Below are 25,863 nucleotides of genomic sequence, written 5' to 3'. Positions count from 1 at the left end.
CAAGTTAATTTTTGTGAGTGCTGAAAGGTTGGGGTCTAGTTTCATTCTTTTTCGTGTAAATACCTAATTTTCCCAAGAAGGTTTATTAAAGAGTGTTTTATCCCCATTGAGTATTCTTGGCTCCCTTTTTAAATATTAGTTGACCTTATATGCATTAGTTTATTTCTGGGCTTATGCCTATGTCAAGAAGACACTTGTCTAAAGTCTACTCAAGTTGAGGAAGGTATTAAGGTCATCTGGTCATGCTTAAGTGTCTTAAGAATTGTGTTTGTACAGAAAACAAACTGCTGATTGCCAGAGTGGGGGATGGGTTGGGAAAAGGTGAAGGGATGAAGAAGTACAAATTTTAAAAATCCTATAAAAAAAAAGAATTGCGTTCGGTCAGTGATGTGAATCCTATTAGTCAATGCATTCTAACAATTTTTGGCCAATGTTTATCGCTAAAAGTAATATGGTAACTTTTTATATAGACTGTCCTGGTATTATAAATGATAATTACCAACTGATATTATTTGGGAGAGTATTTTCCTATTGGTCTGCCTAAAACTATGTTCATTAAAAATAAATATCTGTGAAAATAAATATTTTATAAATAGAATAATTTTAAATGTAGTAAAATAGTTAACTGCTTAAGGGACCCTTAAAGGGAAGGTTATTTATATTTGTGATAATACCACAGAATTCAATGTTTTATAAAATTTTTTTTTTTTTTACTGATCCCCCTTAAAAAGCACTGAGGGATGACTGGTGAGCTTGGGATATTCTATTTCTTGATCTCAGTTCTAGTTACATGGGTGTTTGTGAAAATCCATTGAATTATACCTTTATATGTATACTTCTCTGAATATATATTGTTTCAGTATGTGCATTTTTCTGAATATTTATTATGTTTCAATATGAAAAGATATAGAAAAAATGACATAAGATTTGAAATTACAGGTCTTGGCTCACAGACTTAAGGCAAGTTGCCTAACTGCTCTGTGTGTCAGTTTCTGGATCTGTAATGTAATTTTATTTACTTCACATAATCATTGTTTAGATCAAAAGGGACCATGTGTGTAATGTACATACTATAAACTATAAGTTAAATATTTGCTCACATGACCCTGAAGTGAAAAATGATTAATATACTATGTGATTTGTTTATGCTAAATTCATTTATTTTATTTTTGCCTTTTAATAACCAATTTTATATCCTTGTCTTATCATAAAGATTTTATTTTGGGCAAGAAGGACAGTTCCAATTTTCCAACATTTTATATGAAAACTTCCTAATGTAGAAAAGAACTGAAAAATTGTGCAGCAAAACTTGTATATCTACCATCTAGATTCTCTCATTTCCTCTTTTTAAATATATAATTTTTTACATATATTTAAATATATGACCTATAAGTATGTCTTACATAGTGACAAAAAAATGCATTTGCATATCCACCACCATAATGAAGCTATATAATATTTCCATTACCCCAAAAGATTCTTGAGTCATTCTATAGTCACACTCTTTCCCCACTCACAGCCCCTGGCAATCACTGATTTCCGTCCCTATAGTTTTGTCTTTTACAGAATGTTATGTAATGGAATCTTATAGTATGTAGCCTTTTAAATTTGATTTTTTTTTTCCACTTAAAATAATGCCATTGGGGTTCATCAATGTTACTGCAGATATTAGTAGTTATTTCCTTTCACTTGCTGAATATCATGTCATTATTAACTGTACTATGATGTGTTTATCCATTCACCAGTGATTAACATTTGGATTTTCTCTGATTTGTTGGCCAATTATTTAAAAAGCTGCTAAAAACACTCACAAATAAGCTTTTGTATAAAAGTCTCATTTTATTTCTCTTGGAAAAAAAATTTTTATTTAATTGATTCATTTTTAATTGAAAAAATTATTTAGATTTTTTTCTCTGTCTACCTCCCCTCTTCCCCCTTCTCTTAGAAAAAATTGAGGAAGCATTATATTCCTAAGAGTGAGATTGCTGTATCATATTATAATGCATATTTAACTTAATATGATATTGGCTGCATCATTTTGCACTCTCAAATCAATGTATAAGTGTCCTAATTATACCTCGACCTTGCCAAAACTTGAAATTGTCAGGGTTTTTGTTGTTGTTGTTTTATAGCTATTCTATTCTAATAGATGAATTGTGATATCTCAATATGGTTTTCATTTGAATTTCCACAATGACTAATGATATTGAGTAACTTTATCTTCATATGCTTATTTGCTATCTATGTCTTTCTTTGCTAACATGTCTATGCAAATCTTTTTAATTGAGTATTTATGTTCTCCTTGGCAAATTGTGAGAGTTTGTTACTCTTTTTGTATACATTTTTTATTAATGCCTTTTGCAAATATTTCTCTATTGTTTTTATATTTGCATTTATATTCATTTTTTCTAAATTTCATTTCCTTCCTTTGATTTTAATTTTCTCTTTTTCTAATTTCTTAAGGTGCAGAAATAGATTTACTTTGAGATTTTTCTTGTTTTCTAATATAAGCATATAATATATAAATTTTCATTTAGGCACTATAGCTTCATCTCATTTTTTTATATATTTTTTAATTTAACTGAAAATGTTCACTAATTACTCTTATTCCTTTCTCTTTGACTCAGTGTTATTCAGAAGTGTATTTTTAATATTCAACTGTGGAGAATTTTCCAGATATCTTTGTCATTATTTGCTGTAGTTGGTTGTTTTTCTTTCCAATTTTTTAAATCTGTTAAAGTTTATTTAAAGCTCCAAAGTATCAGCCACCTGGTGAATGTTACATGAGTGCTTGAAAATAATGTGTATTCTGCTGCTGTTTGTGGAAATGTTCAATTAGGTCACGCTGATTGATTGTATTGTTTAAGTCTTATATATTCTTAATGTTTTCCTGTCTCTGGGAGAGAAGAGGCATCTCTGCCTATAATTGTAAACTTTTCAATTTTCCTTTCAGCTTTATCAGTTTCTTCATATGTTTCTAAAGAAATATGCATATACACATAAATTTTTTCTATCTTCTTAGTAAATTGGTCTCTTCATCATCATAAATTTTCCCTCTTTATCTCTGGTAATATTTTTTGTTCAGAAGTCTGCATTGTCTGATACTGATATAGCCAACACATCTTCTTATTACTATTTATATTGAACATATTTTCCATTTTAATTTTGACGTATCTGTGTTTATATATTTAAAATACATTTTTTAGACACTATAGAATTTCTCGGTTTTTAAAAATCTAATTTGCCAAGTTTTTATTGGGTGTTTAGCATATTTGTTATAATAAAAAAAACTATAATTTTTATATAAAGCTATAGTTGATATATTGAATTTAAATCTACCATCTTGCTAGTTTTCTATTTGTCCCATCTATTCTTTTTTTTTTTGATTCCTTATTTTAAAAAACAATGATTATTTTTGATTCCATGTTGTTTCTGCTATTAGCTTTTTAATTTTTTTAAATTGTAGTGGTTTCATTAACACTTAAACTGTACAACATTAATATATCATAATCTAATTTTAAACAATATTATATCATTTAACATAGTGTTTAAACCTTACAACGATATACCATAACTTCTCCATGTCATCGTTTATGCTATGTTTGTCATATACTTGAATTTTGCATATTTTATAAGCACCACAAGACAGTGTTATTTTGCTTTAGGTGGCCAATTATCCTTTCAAGTGAGTACAACTAGAAAACAAAGTATTCCATATTTACTTTGATTTTACCATTATTAATTACTCTTCCATTTGTAGGTTCAAGTTTTCATCTGCGATCCTGCTCTAACTGAAGAAACTCATTTAACATTTTCAGTTTTTCTGGCAATATTTTCTTAGCTTTTATTTGTCTCACAAGTCTTTATTTTGCCTTAATTTTAAAATATATTTTTGCTAGAATAGAATTCCAGGTTGCAAGTCTGTTTTTCTTTCAGTTCCTCAATATTTGGTTTGCATAGCTTCTGATTAGAAATCTGATTTTATACTTTGATCTGTCTTCTTCTGGATCTCTAGTTATACATATATTAGATACAAATTATTGATTTTGGCTCATGCCTGTTGGACGCTATTTTATTTTCATTTTTTTCTGTTTCATTTTGGATTTTTTTTATTGACATTAATTCAAGTTTGTTCTGATAATCCTATTGAAGTTCTCTATCAATGATAAAATATGCATTTATAACATTTTTATTTGACTTTTTCTATGGTTTTAACCTCTCTGTTGAAATTGCCTATCTGTTCATGAATGTTGTCCAATTTATCCACTATAATCCTTTAACAAATGAATCATAGTTAATCCCAAATCCTAAACTGGTAGTTTCATCGTTTGCATCATTTTTACTTTAATCTTGGTGATTATTTCTTTACAGTGGGTCACATTTTTTTTTGCTTGATTTATATGTCTCCATTTTTGATGGAATACCAGATTTTGTATAATAAAGAATAGAAGAGGCCAACGAAAATAGTTTATGCTCATTAATGAGTACAGCTTCTTTTATTAGACATCAAGATTAAGGGTTGAATCAATTCAGTCAGTTGAGTTTGGCCTACGTCTATTGTTGATATGATTCAAATTACTCTAGTGGTAGGTTGCCTCTTACGTTGTTCTTAATGTGTGCTTGGGGTGCTAGAGGATGTTTTTCAGCAATCATAGTCATTTTTGAGCTTTCAGCAGTTTCTTCAAATTTGTGCTAAGACAAAAAGGTCTCTATACCCCTACTCTTCCCTCAGTGTTAGACTTGTATTGCTTCTGACTTAATGCTAGGTTCTTATTTTAGGCAAGACTTTTCTCTTTTAGCACAACTTCTATCTTAGGCAGATTTTACAAACCTGGACCCCAGAGGTAAAGCATGTTCAGCATTCCTGGCCTTTCTTCCACTGTCATTCAAACCGAGTTTTGTAGCTATGGTTGGTCTTGAACAGACTTTTATCTTTACCCAAGTGGTGTATCAGTACAGCTTCATTCTCCTCCTCCAGATGGCTCTTGCTCACTTGTCACTCTTGGAATAAAGACCTTTTGCCTGTGTCCTGATAGTGAAAAGTTCTACTGCTCCTCTTCTGGTCAAGAAACATTTTTTCCCTGTATGACAAACAAAGGTCCAAGAAGGAAGACAACTTTTGTGTCTGTCTCTTCCACCCCTGACAACCACCTCTGTATTTCTGTGACTCTTAGATCTCCTGCTCTGTCCAATCTTTACTGCAAGTGCCTAGTGGAGGCCACTAAAGAAAATCTTGCAAATGAGCGCAAACTCCTCTTCTTTCTGGGTTCTCCAGGTGTTTCAAACTTAGCATTTCATAATTCCCATTGGTTGGCCTATAACAGTGTGTTAAATTTTAGCTGATTTCTTCTTATCTTCTTACATAGCAGCTATATCTTTCTTCCACTTTCTGCCACTGATGGAAGTGGATTTGTCTTATCTCTCCTTGGAGGGTCTTGCTCTTTATAATTTAGTTAATTTATTTGCTTGATTAAACTCAGAACAACTCCATAATGGGCTCAAGAAAATATGACAAATAATTTAGCCTCCAAAAATAGTTATAATTTCTGTCAATATTTAGGATAATTAAATATTGATATTACTGACATCATTTCTAAATAACAATGATCAACATATTGGCATATTAAGTAGTTAGATTCCAAAATAAACTTTTTAAAAAATTTACTTTAATGCATCCATTCATAGCAAACAAGTCACCAGGGAGAAAAATCAAATTGGCCTCAGACTTCTCTGCATCATCGTACAATGTCCAATAACAATTGAACAATGTTAAATAAAATTATATCCAAAGATATTTAACCTTCAATATAATTAGGCATTCACAAACATTAAGAGACTCAAGGAATGTAGTAGCACTATGAATTAAATTTTGAGGGAAATCTGTTTGATTATTTTGTTTATTGAGCATTAAATTCAATAAAATATAAAATGTTGTTTTATAAAAATTGCCAATACTATTTTTAAAAATAGCTATAAAAATATTATCCTTGAAGGGGAGAGAGTAGAAACAAGGGTGTAGGAGTATAAGTTCACTATTTCCTCATATTTCATATCATGGAGTCAATCAGTGCTCTAAAATTTAACATGAAGCTTTAAAAATAACACTCCTATCAACATGTTTAATATCCACTTAATATCCATTAAAATTTAGAGATATTTAAAAATAAACATTATTGAAATTTTTATCTAGAGTTCAAAAATTTCCTCTATGTATTGATTGTTATCAGTCTATCTATAGTCAATTATATTTCTACCTCTTCTGTATAAATGCATAGAGAGATGTTTGCATTTATCAAAAAGTTAAATTGTTTATAGATGGTGTAAGTAGGATAACTTCACTAATATATACTTTGGGGTACTACTATAAATTTAAAAATGATCAGGTATTACAAAATGATCATACATTGCAAAAGAAATGTTTTTCTTTCAAAAGGAATTTTATCAAATTAAATATATGCAATTTTAATTTAAGAACACTCTGCCTATTAGAATCCTTTTCAGCTTACTTTTGTGATTGATGCTCTCTCTGAGATTTCAATTATTTCCCATAGTAAGGGTTTCTAAATTTATAATTGGTAAGTAAGCTTGCTTGGTCATACAGGGTTTATTTTAAAAACTAAAGAGTCTATACTTTTTCTGGAAAAATAGGTTATCTCAAACCAAGTTGCTTTATTTCTGGTATTCTGATTCTGTGTCTTTCATCTTAGCTGAGAAAGTTTATCTGGAAACTTGACTGATTTTCTGATTTCCTTCTACTGCCTTGCTTTCCTAACTCTTATACATTTTCATCTATCTTCCCTACTCCACTCCCCATGTGCTTCACCCTGAGAAGTAGATACTAGTCAATCTACTCATGCTTTTTCCTTGTTGGGACAATCTGTAGTATCTTAAATTACCCTAAATAAATTTGTTTTTATGATTCCTTGCTTTGTTCTTCCTTGCCCCAGAGCATTTTTTTAAAATTGCCTTCATTAGGATCTCTGTCCAAGAAAAGATGGAAAGTACTTTGGATTTAGCAACACAGTGATTTCTCATGAAACGTGAATATACATTTGTGTAATTAGTTTTTTAAATATTATTTTAAAGTATTTCATATCATCCACAATTCATTTTCAGAAAAATACTTTAAAAGATTTATCCCCATGATAATATACAAACAGTAGCTAACTATTCTTTAACACCCACTTTGTCCCAGGAATATTCTAAATACCTTACACATATAACATTGAAAATAACCCTATGAAGCAGGTAGTATTACCTCCATTTTGAATATAATGAAACTGAAGCATAAAAAGGTTAACTTGCCTAAGGTCCTAGAGTATGAAATAGTATTACCAGAAATACAAGTTTTGGTAAATTTTACTTTATGGTCATATTACCTAAATATCATAATTTATCTTTGTTTTTATCAATATACAATGTCATGGCAACATTGCATATAATACACTGAAAAAAATGTAAAATATTTTTGCTGTTTAATTACTGAATGTATGAAACTCTGATTTGCTATAAGACAAAATTTATTTTTAAAAGAATTTGGATCTTAGAATAATAAGGGTTATTTAAAGAGAATCCATGCTCAGGACCTTTGAAAAATTAGTTAAAACTACTGATAAATACTGTTGCTTTAAGAACTAAAAAATATGCATAGATGAACAAGTTTAATATAAATAATATAGTTGTGAACTATGAATGCTCTTCTCATTTTATTTTACTCAATATATCTGAATAATTATAATTCAACTAAAAATCATGAGTTAATTTCCCTAATATTAACTATGGGTATCAATGGAAAAAGTGCTTGCATAAAAAGTGTTATATATGAAAAGTGAGAAAGAAGTCTTTTCAAAATGCCTAACTAGAGGAATATGATAAGAATAATGTTACCAGACAGAGGGGGGTAAATGCCACAGATGTTAGAGGCTCTGTTCATCCCTCTGGCAACCAAATCAAAGCTGTGATGGAAACAAGGAGCAGCAGCAAGGAAAAATTGCCTGAAATCTTGATGACCAAGCCGTACAGCTAGGGAGAAATCCAAGAAATCACCCTGCAATGGCAGAAGGTAGGACGGGGTGAGGACGTGGAGCTGCTCCATCTCCAGTGGCTGAGTGAGACGAGGCAGCAGCAGCGGCAGAAGCCTCTTAAAGAGGCCAGTCCAGGAGTGGATTTTCACAGCGACAGACCTGCTCACCAGTGCCAATTCAGCTGCACACAGGCGGCATAAGGGACTTACAAGGAGACATTGTTGGAGTGAGGGCTGAGGGGAGTCTCTCTCTGTACAGAAGTGCCAGCAGTATCCATTGTTTCCTGTTGAGCCCTCCACCTTTCCAGTGTGCCAGACACAGTGCTGCCATAGCCGTGATGTCATCAAACTGGATAATAGGTCGCTCTGCCCAGAGGACTCCCTGAAACTCTGCCTCCCCCAGTTTTTGGCCCATCCCAAGCAACATCCAGGTGTATCCTCAGTGAGTCAGGTGCTCCTTGCTGAGCAGCACCTAGATTTACATTAGAGGCAGCTGCCCTCTGGTTCTGGTGTGGCCTTTTGAGGCAACTATAAGCTCAGTTGAATCTTAACAGGTGGCCCCAGAGGGACAGAGACTGGGGCTGAGTTTGGCCTGCAGCTGAACCCCTCTCAAGACTGTGCTAGTGGACACCTTCTTCACAAATTCACATTAATAATACCGGGAGACTTAGGAGCTTTGCTTAGTACATAGAAACAGACATGGAAAGGCAGCCAAAATGAGAAGACAAAGAAGCAAAGACCATATGAAAGAAGAGAATAGAGATCCACATTAATGGAATCAAGTAATCTAACAGATGCAGAGTTCAAAACACTGGTTATAAAGATGCTCAATGAACTTTTGGGAAGTGTAGATAAATTCAGTGAGAATTTCAACAAAGATAAACATAAAAATGGAAATGGACATTATAAAAGGGAATCCATCTGAAATGAAGAACACATTATCTGAGATGAGAAATATGTTAAATGGAATAAACAAAGGAATAAACAAAATGAATAAAGAAAAGGATTAAATGCCATATCTAGAGGATGGGAAAGCCAAGGACATTCAATCAGAATGGCAAAAAATAAGATGTCAATATTATAAAAATAATTCAAGGAGAATCTGGGACACTATTAAGGGTCAATATGCATTTCATTGGTGTACCTGAAGGAAAACAAGATGTTGAACAGCTGTTTGAAGAAATAATGATGGAAAACTTCCCTAACCTGGTGAAAGAAATGGACATAAAACCCCAGGAAGCTCAGAGAGTACCAAAAACTAGGGATCCAAAGAGGCCCCCACCAAGACATATCATAATTAAAATGCCAAAGGTTAAATACGAAGAATATTAAAAGCAGCCAGAGAAAAACAGATACTTACTAATAAGGAAGCACCCATAAAATTGGCAGCTGATTTCTCAAAAGAAACTATGCAGGACAGAAGGGCTTGGCAAAAAATATTCGACAGGATGAAGACCCAGGATCTACAACCATGTAGATGTTAGCAATGCTAGCATTTAGAGTTGAAAGACAAATGTTAGCAATGCTAGCATTTAGAGTTGAAAGACAGATAAAGAGCTTTCCAGATGACAATAAGGTAAAGGAATTTATCACCACCAAGCCAGTATTATAGGAAATGTTGGAGGGACTTCTTTAAGAAGAAAAAATACAAAAGACTCACTTCAGATTAAAAGATACACACAGACTGAAAGGAAGGAAATGGTAAAAGATATTGCTTTGATGGCCCTGAAAGATATTTAAGTCAGACAGAGAAAGATAAACACAGTATGATTTCACTTATATGTGGAATCTAAGGAATAAAAAATACAAACTAATCAAAAACAGACTCACAAATATAGTGGACAATTTGGTGACGAACAGAGAGGGAGTTTTGGAGGGCTGAGACAGTGGGGTGAAGGGTTAAAGAAGTACAAATTAGTTGCTGATGAACGGTCATGGGGATGGGGAGCATGTCATAGGGAATGCAATTAGCATTAATACGTTGGCTGGGTGGAGGGTCAGGGGAGGGAGGAAACAATTGGGGGAATCGTTTCACAAACTATATAGATGTCTAATCAATGTGCTGTGTACTTGAAACTAATTAAAATAAATTTAAAAAAAGAATAATGTTACCATGCAACAGAATACATAATCATGACTACTTTAATCATAATTAATACATAATCATGACTAAATCATTTTGTCATAATTTTACAAAGGACAATAGAACTTATGGGTCCTTTTCCTTTAAAAACATATGAATCTAAGATTAAACAAGCAAACATATGAAAATAACATATTTATTTATTTTAAATTTTTGTATTTAAATAGCATCTACCATATACTAATAGTGACAACTGCAAAATGCCATGCCATTTACTGTTCATGAATTTCTTTTTAGTTTAGTTCAACATAAATCTGGAATGCAAAGACTATTTTAGATGTGATTTTCAAGGACTTAATCAAATTTGAAGAAATGAAGCCCAGGGGAAAGATACCGACCCTTTCTTAGAGGACATAAGAGATGGAACTTTTTAATAATTCTGAAAACCAAGTGAAGTCAAGTATAATCTCTTGACTCTTGATAGAGATTTTGTCAAACATTTGATTTTTATTCTTAGGCCATCAAGAATGTCAGGACAAGTCGAGACCATGTTATTATTATCTTGTCCTCTTGATTTCATCTTTGTCCTTCTTTATCCCCAATGGCACTGCCTAGGTTGAAAATTTTGTCTTTATGATTTAAATAGTCTCCTAGCTCATACTTCTGTCTTCATTTTTCCTTTCTATATCACAACCCTTCTCCCTCAAATTAGTTCATTTTTAGTGTTGTCATAAGGAGTTTCTAAAACTCATATCTGATGGAACTTCTCTTTAAAATCTTTAACAGTGACAGACTGCTTGGATGTGAATACTAGCTCTCTTACCTAGTAGCTTTGGAACCTTGAGAAATTAACTACTTAGTGTTTTGGGGATTTTTTCCCCATGTATAAAATAAGGATAATAGTAACTAACTCAATAAGAATTGAGTTAATATAAACAAATTGTTAGAGTAGTACCTAGTAAAGAGTAAACAATATAGACAATATTTTATGGAAAGAAAAAGAAAAAATTACTATCACCTAAACAGAAGTAGGCAGCTGATTCCTCAAAAGAAATATATAGTCATATATATATGTATATGACTAAATTTAATGGAGCTGCTTACCCTTGTTTAAGGGTGTATGTGTGCGTATTATATATGTGTGTGTTATATATATATCCTTATGTATAATGTAAATATATTTATATGTGTTATATATGTATGTTATATACATATATGTGTGTATACACATGTATGTATACTTGTATATGTGTATATAATATATATACACACATACAAATAAATCAAGCAACTGGTTTAGTGGCTATACTTTTTGGCATTAGAAATTTTTACTCACTGCAAAAAGCCAAGATTAGAAGAAATATAAAATTCTCAGAAGTCCAAAGAAACTTTAATAACTGATTCCAAATAGATATAGAAATGAGAAAGCAAGCAAAAGTAGACATAGACTGGGGTTATATCAGGAGCAGGAGTCTCCTTTCTCTGGGATATAAAGAATGAGAGAGGGACATTCCTTGGAAGGTACCAATCAATAACAACATTAGGTGAAGTTCAGGTTCTTAGCATCATCTAGAATGTAGTACAACAAATGGGACAGAAAGAACAGATCTATGTACAAGGCTGGTGGGCAGGATATAGAGACTCTGGCTAAGGTCAGAGAATCTGACAGGTGTTTAAACAAGAATATAACAGCGAGCAGGAACCCAAGTCAGTCAGCATCTCTGAAACTTGCTTTCTGTGGTATCTACTGCTTTTGATTTCAAATTTTACTTCTGTATCATTACAACTGTCAGAACTTTTGCCAGAAAGAACAATTTTTTTATTTGTCTGTGTTTACCCCCAGCGTTTGTCAGTGCCCATTTTCAAATACATAATATAGAATAAAAATAATTTAATAAAGGAAGGAACCAAATGATAAAGGCATGAACTACGCTTGGCATAGAAAGAGCTGAATCCATTGCTAGACAATTAATAGGGAAGCTGTTCAAGTGTCTTTTACAAAATGAGGCATTTTTAAAAAGATATTCTAAATACCCAAGATTTATTTGCTATACTAACTTGTTCAAATCTTCTCTTTGGATAGCAACAATATTTCTGTATCTATTGTTCTAAGTTTAGAAATTAATTAAGCAAGTTACACAGAATACATTTTTAAATACTACTGTCTTTCACTTTAAAACGGGATTCCAGATGTGGTTCCATAGTGTAGCAGTTAACACATCTTCTTTACATGCAGAAGGTCCTGGGTTCACACCCCAGTGGAGCCATGGTCCATGGTCTACGGCCATGCCACCCTGAACAAGCCCAATGTCTGATCTCGGAAACTAAGCAGGGTCGGGCCTGGTTAGTACTTGGATGGGAGACCACTTGGGAAGACCAGGTGCTGTAGGCATAAATAATAATAATAAAAATAAATAAAATAAAACGGGATTCCATTATACATATCAATTTTAAAAACTTAGAAAATTAAAGACTATGTTTTAAACGTGCCTTAACTCATTTGTAGAAAATAAGTTCCTATAGATTAGAACTCTGACACTTTTTAGCCCTATAAGCTATTTCAACTGCTAAAAAAAGAATTATATGATATTTAGGATCTTAAATGGGGAAAATTCATGAGTACGTATATGTGCTCAAAAAGAAGAAAAACTATTTTAAAAATAGTTTATTACCTTTATTCACTGCAATATACTTTGGAAGATAGATAATACAGTATCCTCTGTCTCCTATATTTAAGTGTTATTGTGACTTAATATGTTAACTTTGCCATTAAGGAATTTTCAAAATCCATATATGGTTATGTTTCATGATTGGCAGCTCTCTTTATTCTGTTTATTAAGCTTGACTTTTCTTCAACAAGCATATCAGTATTTTTCTATAAATGAGTCAACAAAAGCAACAAAGAAAAATTTCCATTTTTCCTAGTTTCCTAGTTTCTAACTGAGTATGGGTGTAGTAGAAGTAGAACATAAGTATGTGTTTGCACTAATTTCAAAGTCTGTTTTTAAGCCTTTCACTTTATTCATTAGTGGTAGCAAAGGAAATTAGTTGAAATATTGTGGAAAAGAAGTATCACAAAGGGGAAAAACTGTAATATGTTTATTAGAATTGTAAGTTTTTATATTTATAGTTATAAAAATTTAAATATCCATGTGCATGAAATTTCTCAAATATCCTTGTATAAGTACTATACTTCTTATCAATAACATTATTATTTGGAGTAAGCAGAATATCAAAGCTACAGAATATCTCTTTGAAATTTCTACTTCTGCTTTCTCAAAATCAGAATTTTGAAGTTTCAAAAGCATTATTACTTGGCTATTGAAATGAACATTGTAATAAGAATTTCTCCTTAATTTTGCTTATTTCATACCAATACCTGAAATTCATTCAATTAATTTTTATTAAGGTACATTCTAACTTTTAATTCTGTGTTTAGTACCCAACACAGTGTTAAGTAACAGACAAATTCCTTGCTCCTATGACATTTGTATCCTGGAAGGAAGGTGGTAGAGAAGAGAGAAAGATATCAAATGAATAAATACACAAAAATATAATTTTAGATTTTAAAAAATGCTGAGAAGAAACTAAATTTGAGCAATAAAACAGGCTGTGAGGAAGCAACATTAGTTATGATTGTCAATTAGGTTTTGACATGAATGAGAAGGAGCAGACCCAAGAAAGATCTTAGGGGAAAAGTATTCCAGGCAGAAGGAATAGCGAATACAGAAATATGAAGCTATAGGGACCAATAAGACATCAAAATAGCTAAAATAAATGGTAAGTGATTAAACAACTAGGTGGCAAATTTTGGCAGAGAACAAGTCATGTAACGAAATGATGTATAGACCATGGTAATTATATGGATTTTCTAAGTACTATAAAAACCTATAAAAAGGTTTAAGCAAAGCTTAAGTTATCTAATTTTCATCTTCATTTTAAAAAATGAATTTGGCTACTGTCAATGAATAAATTTTACTTGATGAAGTTCTCTTAAGTGGGAAACTCATTTCAGATGTCAGTTCCACAAGTCAGAGAGTAATGATAGTGTTTTAGACTAGGGTGATGGTGATGAAAAAGTAAACAAGTGATCAAATTTAGTGTGTATATTAGAGGTTGACCTGCCAAGATTTAACACTGGTACATGTGTACATGTACATTGAGAGTGATGTGTGTGTGTGTGTGTGTGTGTGAGTTGAGGGGAGTGAAAGAAAGATGTTAAAATGATTACAGAGTTCTTTTAACTTGTGGAAATGAGTGAATGATTTACTGAGACGGGGAATATTGATGGAAAATCATATTGGGGAGGGAGCCGCAAATCAAAAAATTCTATTTTAGACTTGTTTAATTTGAGATGCCTATTAGTCATTCAAATGACTGTTGGCTTTATGAATTTGTAGCCCGGGGGAAAGTTAGACACAAGGAACTCATTGCCCAATTCATAACATTTCAAACAGTATAACTGGGTGAGATTACATAGGAGGACTTTTCAGAGAAATAATATTATAGAGTTTAAAATATAATAATAATAGAGCTTAAAAATAAGACCTTAAAACAAATTTGTAGGGCAGTTCAATTTTGAAAGATTGGATTAATAAAGAAGAAGATCTGAGAAGAAAAGGGACAAAAGTCAAAGTGTGGTATCAAAAAACAAAAATATTTGGAAATGAGATAGTTGTCAATTGTGTTGAATTCTACCGAGAAGCATGGAGATCACTAGTGAACTTAATGAGAGCAATTTCAGCAAAGTAAAGACAAAAGACTGATTTGCAGAGGATTTGAAGGAAAATGAGAAATGAGTGTGAGGAGATAGCAACTATAGCTTACTGTTAAACTATGCTGTGAAAGGGCACAAAAGAGAGGCAAATGCTAGAATGTAATGCAGCATAAAGGTGATATTTTTAAATAAAAATGCATTTTTCTTGTATGATTAGAAATACCAGAGTATATTGGCATAATTATTCAATATAGCAAAAGAAATTGTTGATGTGAGAGAAGTGAGGGTAAAGAGAGACTGAAATAGGAAGACAGGAAAGGGTAGGATCCAGGTCACAAGTGCAGAACTGGCCTTTAGTCAGACCACGGACACATCTTCATAATGTCAGGAGAGAAACAGAATGGAGACACCTACCAAATTAAGTAGATTATAGGTTTGTTTATAGGAATCTTCTTTTTGTTTCTGTATTGGTAAAAAAAAATAAGGTGAGGTCATCTGTTGAGAGTTGCTAGGGGATATGAGAGATTTGAGAGAAGGCATATAAGAATGTTGTCCTGGGAATGTAACAGAATTGTCTAAATAGTGTTGACTGCCAATTTGAGAACCGTGATTATGAATTGAAAGGCGATTCATTTAACATGATCATGTAATTTTCTACAGCAATATTCAGCTTCCTGGAAACAGAGGTAGTGTAATAAAAGTATTAAATTACTTAGATTTGAAGTTTAGTCAGGTGAGCTCATACACAAAAAGGTGTCAAGAGGTAAGGATTTTTGCAAGTGAATGATTTTAATAATGAAAATAGGTCCTGGACCCAAAAGTTAACTTGGAAGATAAAACTAGTGATTAATCATGAAAAAAAACAAACAAACAGTGAATTAATCCAGCTAAACTGAGAGAACAAGGAGAAAGAGGGGCTTAAAATTGGAATTTTGTAGATGTTTTGTTATTAATGTTAATATAAAGGGTACAAGCATAGTAGTGGATGATTTATGTAGAATGAAGAAATTTTCCTTTGGAGATGAAGTTAAATAGCTTTAAGTGGAAAATTCAAATAGTAATGAATTTGAGTATCTCTATAATTTTACAATGCCTCTCACATATTCATAACACTAATAAGAAAATGAACAAGGTGTGTATATATTTTACTTATTATGATTTTGTGTTCTTTTTTGTCAGGTCAGAATTGTACAAAGTGAGGTCAATATTGTTCCTCAAAATAAGTATACTTTTAAGTAAGCTGATATAATCCAATTTGTGTTAATAGTGAGCCTTTCAAACTGTGATTTGTTAATTATAAATCTTTTTCAAAAAACTTAGAGTAACACAATAAGAAAGAGGTACATTTGACTACATTGCACAGTTAAAACTAAATGTTTTGGTTTATCAAAAAGAGGGTTGCAGATACTTTTTGCAAGATGGTGTTTCCAAAGTTGTATTAATTTTCAGGATTTTTTAAAGATAACCGCCAATTGTACTGAAAATATAATTTGAACTTTGAATAATTCATTAGGACAGTTTTAACTATCATATAAAGGATCTTGTAGGTGTTTCCTCTTGGTTCACTTCACCAAGATCTTTCTGCACTTGATCTAAGTACCGCTGAGAAAATACTATTGACAAGAATAACTGTGTTGGTTCTCAAAGTCTATTCATGCTGCTACTAGAATGAATAGTACCACATTTTACCTTTATTTAATACATTTTGTAAACTAAGGTACTGTGAAATATATTTGACATTACAACTACAATGCTTTTAAGTTTCTTGTCATTTTCTCTCCAAATTTATGAATAAAACTATTAAAATAGGGAAAAAATGCCTACCATGTGGAATTAAAGAATGTAAACAATCTTAAAAATGTTTCAGTTCTCAATCATGTCTAACATGTAGGCATTTAAAACAGTTTGGGATGATTTTCTTCTATTTATCAACAAATTTCAAAATACTATGCATTGGACATTGTATTTGGAGCTCATGACACATCCAATGAATAGACAGGTACAAGCCCTACCCTTGTGGAGCTCTCTCTTTATTGGAAATTCTATTTAATTTAAGCACAGAGAAATACAGGAAGCTATAGGAGAACAAAATGCAGAGATCTCATCAAATCAATGAAACCAAGGAAGGCCAACAGGAAGAAATAATAACTAATCTGAGATCCAAATGACTACAAAGGTGTTCCAGGAAATCCAGTTATTCCAGGAAGGGAAATGGTATATTCAATAATTCTTGAGGCAAGAAAATTTAGGAAGCATTTAGGAAACTTAAATTCAGGAAGTTTATACAGTATAATGGGCAGGGTCAAAATGGTAAGAGATAAAAGAGAAATAGCGATTGGTGGGGGAGGATACAGTTAGAGTATCTGCCAGAATTTGGCTAGCCTTATAAAAGGGAGTTATCAATTTTATCTGTTTTTATAAAACTGCTCTGGAAAAAGTGTAGAATATCTATAAGAACTGAGTAAGATTAGAAACTGTCGAAAACAAAGTTATGAGGTTATTCAAAGTAGGCCAGAAGAGCTAAAATGATCTGGAACTTCCTTTAATTTACTCAGAAGATATTTATGGAATAGTCATTATATTTTAAGCAGTATGAGAGGTATATGGTATATAACAGTGAGTCACCACAGGTAATAGAAATATGGATATAGAGTATTTCTAATGCTTGGTTATTATTTGGCTTGGGGTATGAAAAAAGAGGCTTGAGTAACTTTGTGGTTTCAGGAAACATAAAAGTAGGAACAAACTTAAAGTTATGTGGTAGGGATAGGAAATGAGTTCAGTGTCAGCCATGTTGCATGTAAAGTGAGAGGTCTAACAAGCAGGTGGCTTAATGAGTCTGGAGCTATGAGAGATCTGTGAAATAGTTGATGAATTTCACCATAGTTATCAAAGCATTTAGAGATAAATGAGATTATGTAGGAAAAGTGTGTATGGAGAGAAAAAAAGAGACCTAAAATAGCTCTGTGCAAAAATAACATTAAGGGAATAACCAAGGAAGGTAATTACAAAGGAGACTGGGAAGAAAAGTTTGTGAATTTAGGATAAAAGCTCAGTCTTGTTTCTGATAAGCCTAGAGAAGCAAATGTTCTAACATGAGGAATGATTAGTAAACTTTTTAAAGTTTCCTCATATAAATGATACCATGCAGTATTTGTTTTCCTCTGACTGGCTAATTTTGCTTAAAATAATGCTCTCAAGATCCAACCATGTTGTCTCAAATGGCATTTCCATTTTTAACGGCTGAAAAAAGTTCCTCTGTGTGTGTGTGACAATTTTTTATCCATCGTCTATTGATAGACACTTAGGCTGCTTCCATGACTTGGCTACTTCAAATAATGCTGCCATGAAAAGTGGGTACAAATATCTTTCCAAGATAGGGATTTCATTTTCTTCAGATAAATTTCCAAAAGTAGAATTGCCGGATTATAGGGTAGTTCTATTTTTAATTTTTTAAGGAACTCCATACTGTTTCCATAACAACTGTACCGATTTATATTCCCAACACCAACGTACAAGGGTTCCCTTTTCTCCACATCCTCACCAACATTTGCTATCTCTCATCTTTCTGATAATAGCCATTCTAACAGGTGTGAGGCAATGTCTCATTGTGGATTTGATTTGTATTTCTCTGATGATTAGTGATGTTGAGAACCTTTTCATGTACCTGTTGGCCATTATATGCCATCTTTGAAAAAAATGTCTATTCAGTTCCTCTGCCCAGTTACAAAAATATAAAAACATATTATTGCTTTCTCTAAATGTCCATGGCCCTTCAAAATCCACTCCTTATGCTCACTCTTTTCATATATTTTTTAGAATTTACTTGTAGTATACTCAATTTTTGTAGTAAAATCAGTGTTTAGATTATATCTCTGTACCGGATGCTAAATGGCCAAAAATTAAATGCATGTAATATATAGCTGTTATGTTGGTTTCAGTCTTATTACCTAAAACAACAACAAAAGCAAATTCAAAATTCATACATAATATCTGGAAATCTCCCATTAGGCACGTCTGTCTCCCATCTTCAAGCCAGTGATGAGGTTACTGGCTTCACACAGGTATAAACTTATACCCCCTTGCTTTGAACTCGGGCCATGAACCTCTGATGTCCTGCTCTCAGACTTCAGTTATGTTGTGAGATACCCATGAAAATGACTCAATACTCACTTAAAATTGATACATTTTTAAAATGTAATGCCCTAGACACATTTCAAAAGGATCCTCAGAAGTTCCCATGGGACTGTACGACAAAGTATCATTTACTTGTTGCAGTGGGTGAGCTCAGTAATGCCTCTTTTGTATTGGTTTTCCCCACTTCTCTGCTTTAGAACCTAAGTTTGTCATGACTTCCTGGGATCACATTCTGAAATTAAAGGCTTGCATACAAATATTTGTTTCCAGCTCTGCTTTCAGAAGAATCCAAGTTTAGACTAAGTTTATACCTTAAGTGCCTCTAGTAAGCAGACATTTAGCATGAGGTTATAGAGCTGGATCGCTCACAGGTGAGACAGTAATATGACACAGTCTTTAATAGTAAGTGAGATGGTGAGATCACCTGGTACACAACAGCATCACAATTACTAAAATTCTCACCCATGGGGGATTATGAAGTGATAGAAAAGAATAGTATGGTAGAATAGTATTGTTCAAGTAGCTTTGGCACTTGAACAATATGTGAACTGTGGCTATTAATATGTATTATGAATTGGCTGAGGTTTATTAACTAATATGAATTAATCTGGAGTTTATTAAACAATATGTATATATCGAAAAAATGAGTTTCAGGATCATGTCAGCCATATATCAACTGGATATACTCCATGAGATCCAGGTGGCTTGTATGGCATCTTTTAAGGAGACTCTCATCTCCTACATCTGCATTTAAGATTATACTTAAAATCAGGGAAAGAAATTGGAAATAAATCTTAATGTGGCATCCTCCACATCAGTAAAGTTAAGGGCCCATGGCAGGCCAAGATATCCCATTAGAATAAAATACAAGTTGTACCTTGCAACATCTACATTTCATAATGAGGCTCTTTACTTGATTTCTTTTTCAATTTTGGAAACATCATGTCCTATGCTTAGAAAAATTTTCCCTCTCTTCTGTTTATTATTCTAAAGCTTAGCAAACTTTTTCTATGAAGAGAAAGATAGAAACAAGTTGGTCTGCAAAGTCTAAAATATTTATAATTACAACTATTCAACTTTACTATTGCAGCACAAAAGTAGCTATAGACAACACATAAATAAATGGGTGTGGTGGTGTTGCAATAAAAGACTCCTCTATTAATAGCTGACTTGGAACTTGTCTAAAGTGAGATCTAGAAGAAGAAGAAGCTGTTTTTAATTCCAAGTCCAGGTCACAGGGCCAGACTGTGGTGAAAGTTTCTCTGTCATTGAGGCTATGTGACCCAGCTGTTCTCATGGTACCAGCCTTACCACAGTGTATAGGATATGGGATGGAGCCTCTGGCAAACCCCAATAAAGGATGTATTGCATAAAACAATATGCAGAGCCTCACCTCAGAACACATTAGATATTTCTTGATTTCAGCTATAATACGTCTTTGACACCCTTATGTATGAAACCCTACAGCATCCTGATTGTCACTCATCCATATGTACCCAGGAAGTCCAGGGTAATTAAAATGTACAGGGTCAACCTTGATCCAAGTGGTACAGAAACTAATGGTCAAATGCTTTTGCCTTTCATCACCTCTGTAGATAGCTCTAAAAGGTATTTTGTACGACTTCTCAAAAGCCACCATCAGAGAGTAACTCATAGTGACATCTAACTCATTTATGCAGCCTTTTATTTGTTTTCCCTCTGCATTTTACTCTCCGCATCTATCAATTTGGCTTTCTGGGATTACCTTCCCCAAAACGCCACCTGTATTCAGATATCTGTCTCAGAGACTTATTTCAAGAGAATCCAATATAAGAGATCCTGTCAAAACTCTTTTTAAATGCAAAAGACAAAATTGCATTATTCTGACATTCTAAGATAAGAACAAAGGTTTTTTTTTTTTCTGCACGCATTTATTTATGTAGAAACATAATATCCCCCCCAAAAAACTAATTTAAAGTACAAGAAAAAATATGGAATAATGAATCTCCTTTTGTTTCTCATAAATGAAGGGGATAATATATTTGAATATAGATTTAGAAATCAAATGTAATCAAACTAGTCTGTAAACTGAGCTGGTCAGCAGTATTTGATATAATTCTGAGTTACTTAAATAATGCCTCTGCAGCTCTGTGTAAAGAAATTAAATTCAAAGGCAATTTGGTTTTTATAGATGAAAACACAAATCAGATATTCCTTTGAGAATTTTCCTACTTCCTCTAATCTTTTCTGTGGCTTCTTCCTTTCTCTTTATTTGTTGTGGGAGACAGTTCAGCAAAATTGAGGTAGAGTATTTAGGAAGGCGGCCAAGAGATACAGGTGCTTCTGACCTCATTATTTTATTTATTTTGACTCATATTTGGAGTCATAGCATATAGGTTTACCTTTATTTTAACTTGGATATAGAGGGAAAAAAAGTCAGATAAATGGTAGTCTTCCCTTCTCTGTTTGAATATGTTTTGTTCTTTAATTCCCTAAAGTAGAGATGTGCTGAGTGTAATACAATATGTCACTCTTAAATGGGTTGTTCCATCTAGCTGTCACTTATGATCGAAGCCACACAGGTCTGGGGCATGAAACTTGCAAATAAAAATCAGGGAAATGAAAACAATTTCCATTTTCACTTAAAAATTCACAAACTGCGGTGTTCTGAGCAGCATGTGGTAATTAAGAGAACATGCCTTTCATCTGCCTTACTTCCACAGAAAATACAATTTGGAGAAAGAGTAAATACTAAAAATGTTTCTTTCAGCTTCCTGAGTATTTGAGAATGTTGTGAAGATATCAATTAAATAAAAGATGTGAAGTTTATTCCCCTCCTGTCTTAGGTCAAATGTAGCTGAAGAAGCTCTGTGTGACATTTCAATTCACTGGTAGAGAGAAACATTGGTATTTGCCCAAATAGCCAAAATTTCCAAAACAAAACGTGGCTCTTAAGTTTTCCATTCATTGTTGACTCTAAATTGTTAAAGTGCTTTCTTACAACAACTGCAACAGTGCTTGACATGACAGAACTCAAACAATATTTAGAATAAACAAATCATCAGCATCTAATTTCATGATTAGCCAAATCTCAGCCAACTTCTGTCTGTAGAATCTTTTCTACCACAATGACTACTGTCAGAAATCATCAAATTATTTTTAGTTTTTTTCCTTTGGATCATGGCTTTTCACCCCCCTTTTGCTAGTAAAAGCTCCAGAGATCAGAATTTATCATTTTTATGACTACAGATCCCCATGAGATATATACATATAAACATTGTGTATAAAACAATCATGGGCCTACTGATTCTACCTGTTTTGAAAAAAAAGATTGCAAACATTAAAAAATTAATGTAGCCTCTTGAACATTTTAATATTACTTTGATCAGTTTCAAGTAAATTATGTATCAAATGAACCACCAAAAAGTTAAAACAGCTTATTAAAAAGCTATCGTGTATCTGTTGGAATAGCTAAAATCTGGAACACTGACAGTACCAAATGCTGCTGAGGACGTGGAGCAACAGGAATTGCTGGCGGGAATGCAAAATGGTACAGCCATTTTGGAAGGCAGTTTGGCAGTTTCTTATTAAACTAAACATACTCTTAACCTTATGATCCAACAATCTTGTTTGTTGGCATTTACCCAAAGAAGTTGAAAACTTATATCTACACAAAATCCCCCACAAAGATGTTTATAGAAGCTTTACTCATAATTGACAAAACTTGGAAGCAACCAAGATATCCTTCAGTAGATGAATGGATGATCAACTGTGGCACAGCCAGACAATGAAATATTATTTATTGCTAAAAAGAAATGAGCTATTGATCCATGAAAAGACATGAAGTAATTTTAAATGCACATTACTAAGTAAAAGGACAATCTGAGAATGCTATTTACTTTCATTCTAACTATATGACATTCTAGAAAAGACAAAAATATGAAGAAAATTAAAAGATCAGTGGTTGCCAAACCCACTGAATATACAACCCCAAGAGTGACTCTTAAAGTAAACTATGGACTACGGGTGATTTTGATGTGTCAATGTAGATTCATTCTTCGTTAAAAAAAAAAAAAAAAAATACCGTTCTTGTGGATGATGTTGATCATGAGCAGAGCTATGCATGTGCAGCCTGAAGTCAGAAATCATCAAATTATTTTTAGTTTTTTTCACTCCCTTAGAGTATGGAAAATCTCTAAGTTCTTTTCAACTGTGTTTCAAACTTAAAGCCACTCTTTGAAAAGTCTTTTTAAAAGAGTGGACTGGGCAAAGGTAAATGTTGTGGAGGAGGTTTGTAGTGGTAAAAAGAAGTAAGAATTTAGAATAGTGGTGACAATAGGTCAAGGGACTTCAGAAACCAAAAGTCTTGGTGATCATAAAAGAGAAGAAAAATAAAACTACTTTTCCAAACGAGGTTTCTGAGAACTTTGAAATTAATCTGGACTGCACTACAGTCATTCGTAAGACTATATCTGGATATCATTTCAGTTTTACCTTCTATCCAGAAATTGATTCCAGCATTTTTTTTCGGGAAAATTCCATGTCTCTCACCTCAAAAGAAATGAGTATATCTAGCGCTACCTCTCCATGAAAAGGAATATGACTGCAGCAGGGAAAAAAAAATTAATCCAGAACATCCTTGGCTATAAAGTAAAGAACTGTTTCAAAAATGATGAGGATGTGTCAAAAGGATATAGAAGCCAGCTTGAGGTGGCTCCCATAGGCCAAATGTGAGGCAATTTAAAATCTAAATATTACTAATAATTTAATATTAAAGGTAATAACGATAACCCATTAAATAAAATAAGAGTCCATGAGTCTGTGCTGTTATAAATACATGGAAAAATTAGAAGTTTCATGATAAATGGGGTATTTACATGAGTACTTCCTCACAAAATGCTGATAATTCTAAGAAAATGAGCAAATTTACTGTGAAGAAGGCTGACAGACATCATCTTAATCAAGTGATCTAAGTGAACATCATTAATAACTAGATAAATTGAAATACTTTGGCACTTTATAGAATATGAGAAAAAAAAAACAGTATCCTATGCACTTCATGAGGAATGTGAGCCAACTGTAAGGACAAAGACATATTACAAATAACTGTAATCTTCAAAAGTGTCACGGTCACAAAAGCTGAGGAAAGACTGAGGGTCTGTTGAAAATCAAAATAAACTAAAAAGAAATGATTTTTAGATGCATCGTATGATTCTGGAATTGATCTTTTATAAAAGACATTATTGGGGTAATAAAACCTGAATGATATCTGTGCTTTAAATGGCAATAATGTACCAATGGTTATTTCTTGGTTATAATGGCTATATTGCAGTTACATAGGGGACTGTAGTGTTTGTAGAAAAGACACTAATATATTCAGGTCAGCAACAGATTCTCAAATAGAATCAGGGGGAAAGACTTTGTAATACACTTGTGAGTTTTCTGTAGGCTTGTTATAATCATATATCCATGACTATCAAAAGCAAATCTTATGGTTAGTAAGAAGCCACAAAAAGAAACTTGCTTGTGCTAATAACTTCTCTTATGTCTGTTTTTAATTAAAATTATGAATGAAAATACTACAGAATAATATACAGTGAAAAGTAAGTCCCTCTCACATCTTTCCTACTTCCCAATCCACATTCCCAGAATAGACTCTTAATAGTTTGGAAAGTATTCTTTCTGGGCTTTTGCTATGTATTTGGTAGTATGAGAATGACAGTATAATGAACAGTTAGATCATACCATGCAGTCAGCTAGACTGAGTTCAAATCTGTTGCTTAGCAGTTCTGCAAACCTGAGTATGTCACTTAACTTCTTGCAGTAGTTTCTTCATTTCTACAATTGTTTCTACCTAACAGGTTGGTTATAAAGATTAAATGATACATTTGGAAACCCTAGAATTGTGCTTAGCTATAACTATCTTGCCTGGCTCTTACATAGAAATGTATATCTAGTTTTACACACACGCATGCTATCACAATGTCTTTTAAATGTGTAATTTTTGTCTATGGCCATGCTACCCTGAACAAGCCCGATCCTGTCTGATCTTGGAAGCTAAGCAGGGTCAATCCTGGTTAGTACTTGGATGGGAGACCACCTAGGAAGACCAGGTGCTGTAAGCGTAAAAAATAAAAAAACAAGGGATTGTAAACTGACAAGGTCCTTGCAATCTGTGAGGTTTGCCTTGCCTAACAAAAAAATAAAAATGTGTGATTTTTTCCCCACAATGAGCATTTGACATTGTTTTTCTGATTTCAATAAAAATTATAATTCTCTTTACTAAAAGTATCAAACATATCTTTTCATCTATAATTACAAATGAGAGCTGATTAGATTATCACACTCAGTTAAAAAATTCTATAACTTTCCCAGTCATCCATATTTTTCCAGGGACACAAAGGGTTTTCAGTATACAGCAGCCTCATTCAAAATTGTGTCTGAGGCAACACCAAGATATTTGACGATTTGAGATCACAACTTCCCTGTCAGTGTCTGGCCATAGACGACAGCCCACATGTTCAAAAGTCGGAAGTGGTAACAGGAGACCCAAGTTTAGCAGCAGAGATCAGAAAGACAAGGACAGGCGGTCCTTGAGTCTGCAGGTTTATGGTAGTGGCTGAGCAGAGGATCAACTACCCAAGAAGAATCAGAAACGAAGTATGAGAGTGGGTGCTTGTTATATCAGAAGTCACTGAAGCACAAAGAAGCCTGGCAGAGCTAGCAGGAACATGTGAATATCAAAGGCCTAGGATCAAATGCAGCAGGACTCAGGGATTCAGCAATTACAAAGCCAAAACCCAGACTGGGAGAGTGGGACACAAAAATAAGGAGACACAGCAGCAGCAAAAAATTTAGCCTCCCGATACTGTGCCACATCTCTGCCTCATTTCAGAACATTTTCTATGAAGGCAAAACCAAGTC

The 25,863-nt window shown here is 33.0% G+C and overlaps 2 pseudogenes; both read left to right on the top strand.

The window, feature by feature from the left end:
* Positions 1 to 12,382: 12,382 nt before the first annotated feature.
* Positions 12,383 to 12,498, top strand: LOC120615182 (uncharacterized; annotated as a pseudogene).
* A 12,447-nt stretch (positions 12,499 to 24,945) lies between these two features.
* On the top strand, positions 24,946 to 25,064 carry LOC120615211 (uncharacterized; annotated as a pseudogene).
* Positions 25,065 to 25,863: the final 799 nt, after the last annotated feature.

The sequence above is a fragment of the Pteropus medius genome, unplaced genomic scaffold (genome assembly GCF_902729225.1).
Source record: "Pteropus medius unplaced genomic scaffold, Ma_sr-lr_union100, whole genome shotgun sequence".
NCBI lineage: Eukaryota > Metazoa > Chordata > Mammalia > Chiroptera > Pteropodidae > Pteropus > Pteropus medius.
This window is presented reverse-complemented; position numbering and strand designations above follow the sequence as displayed.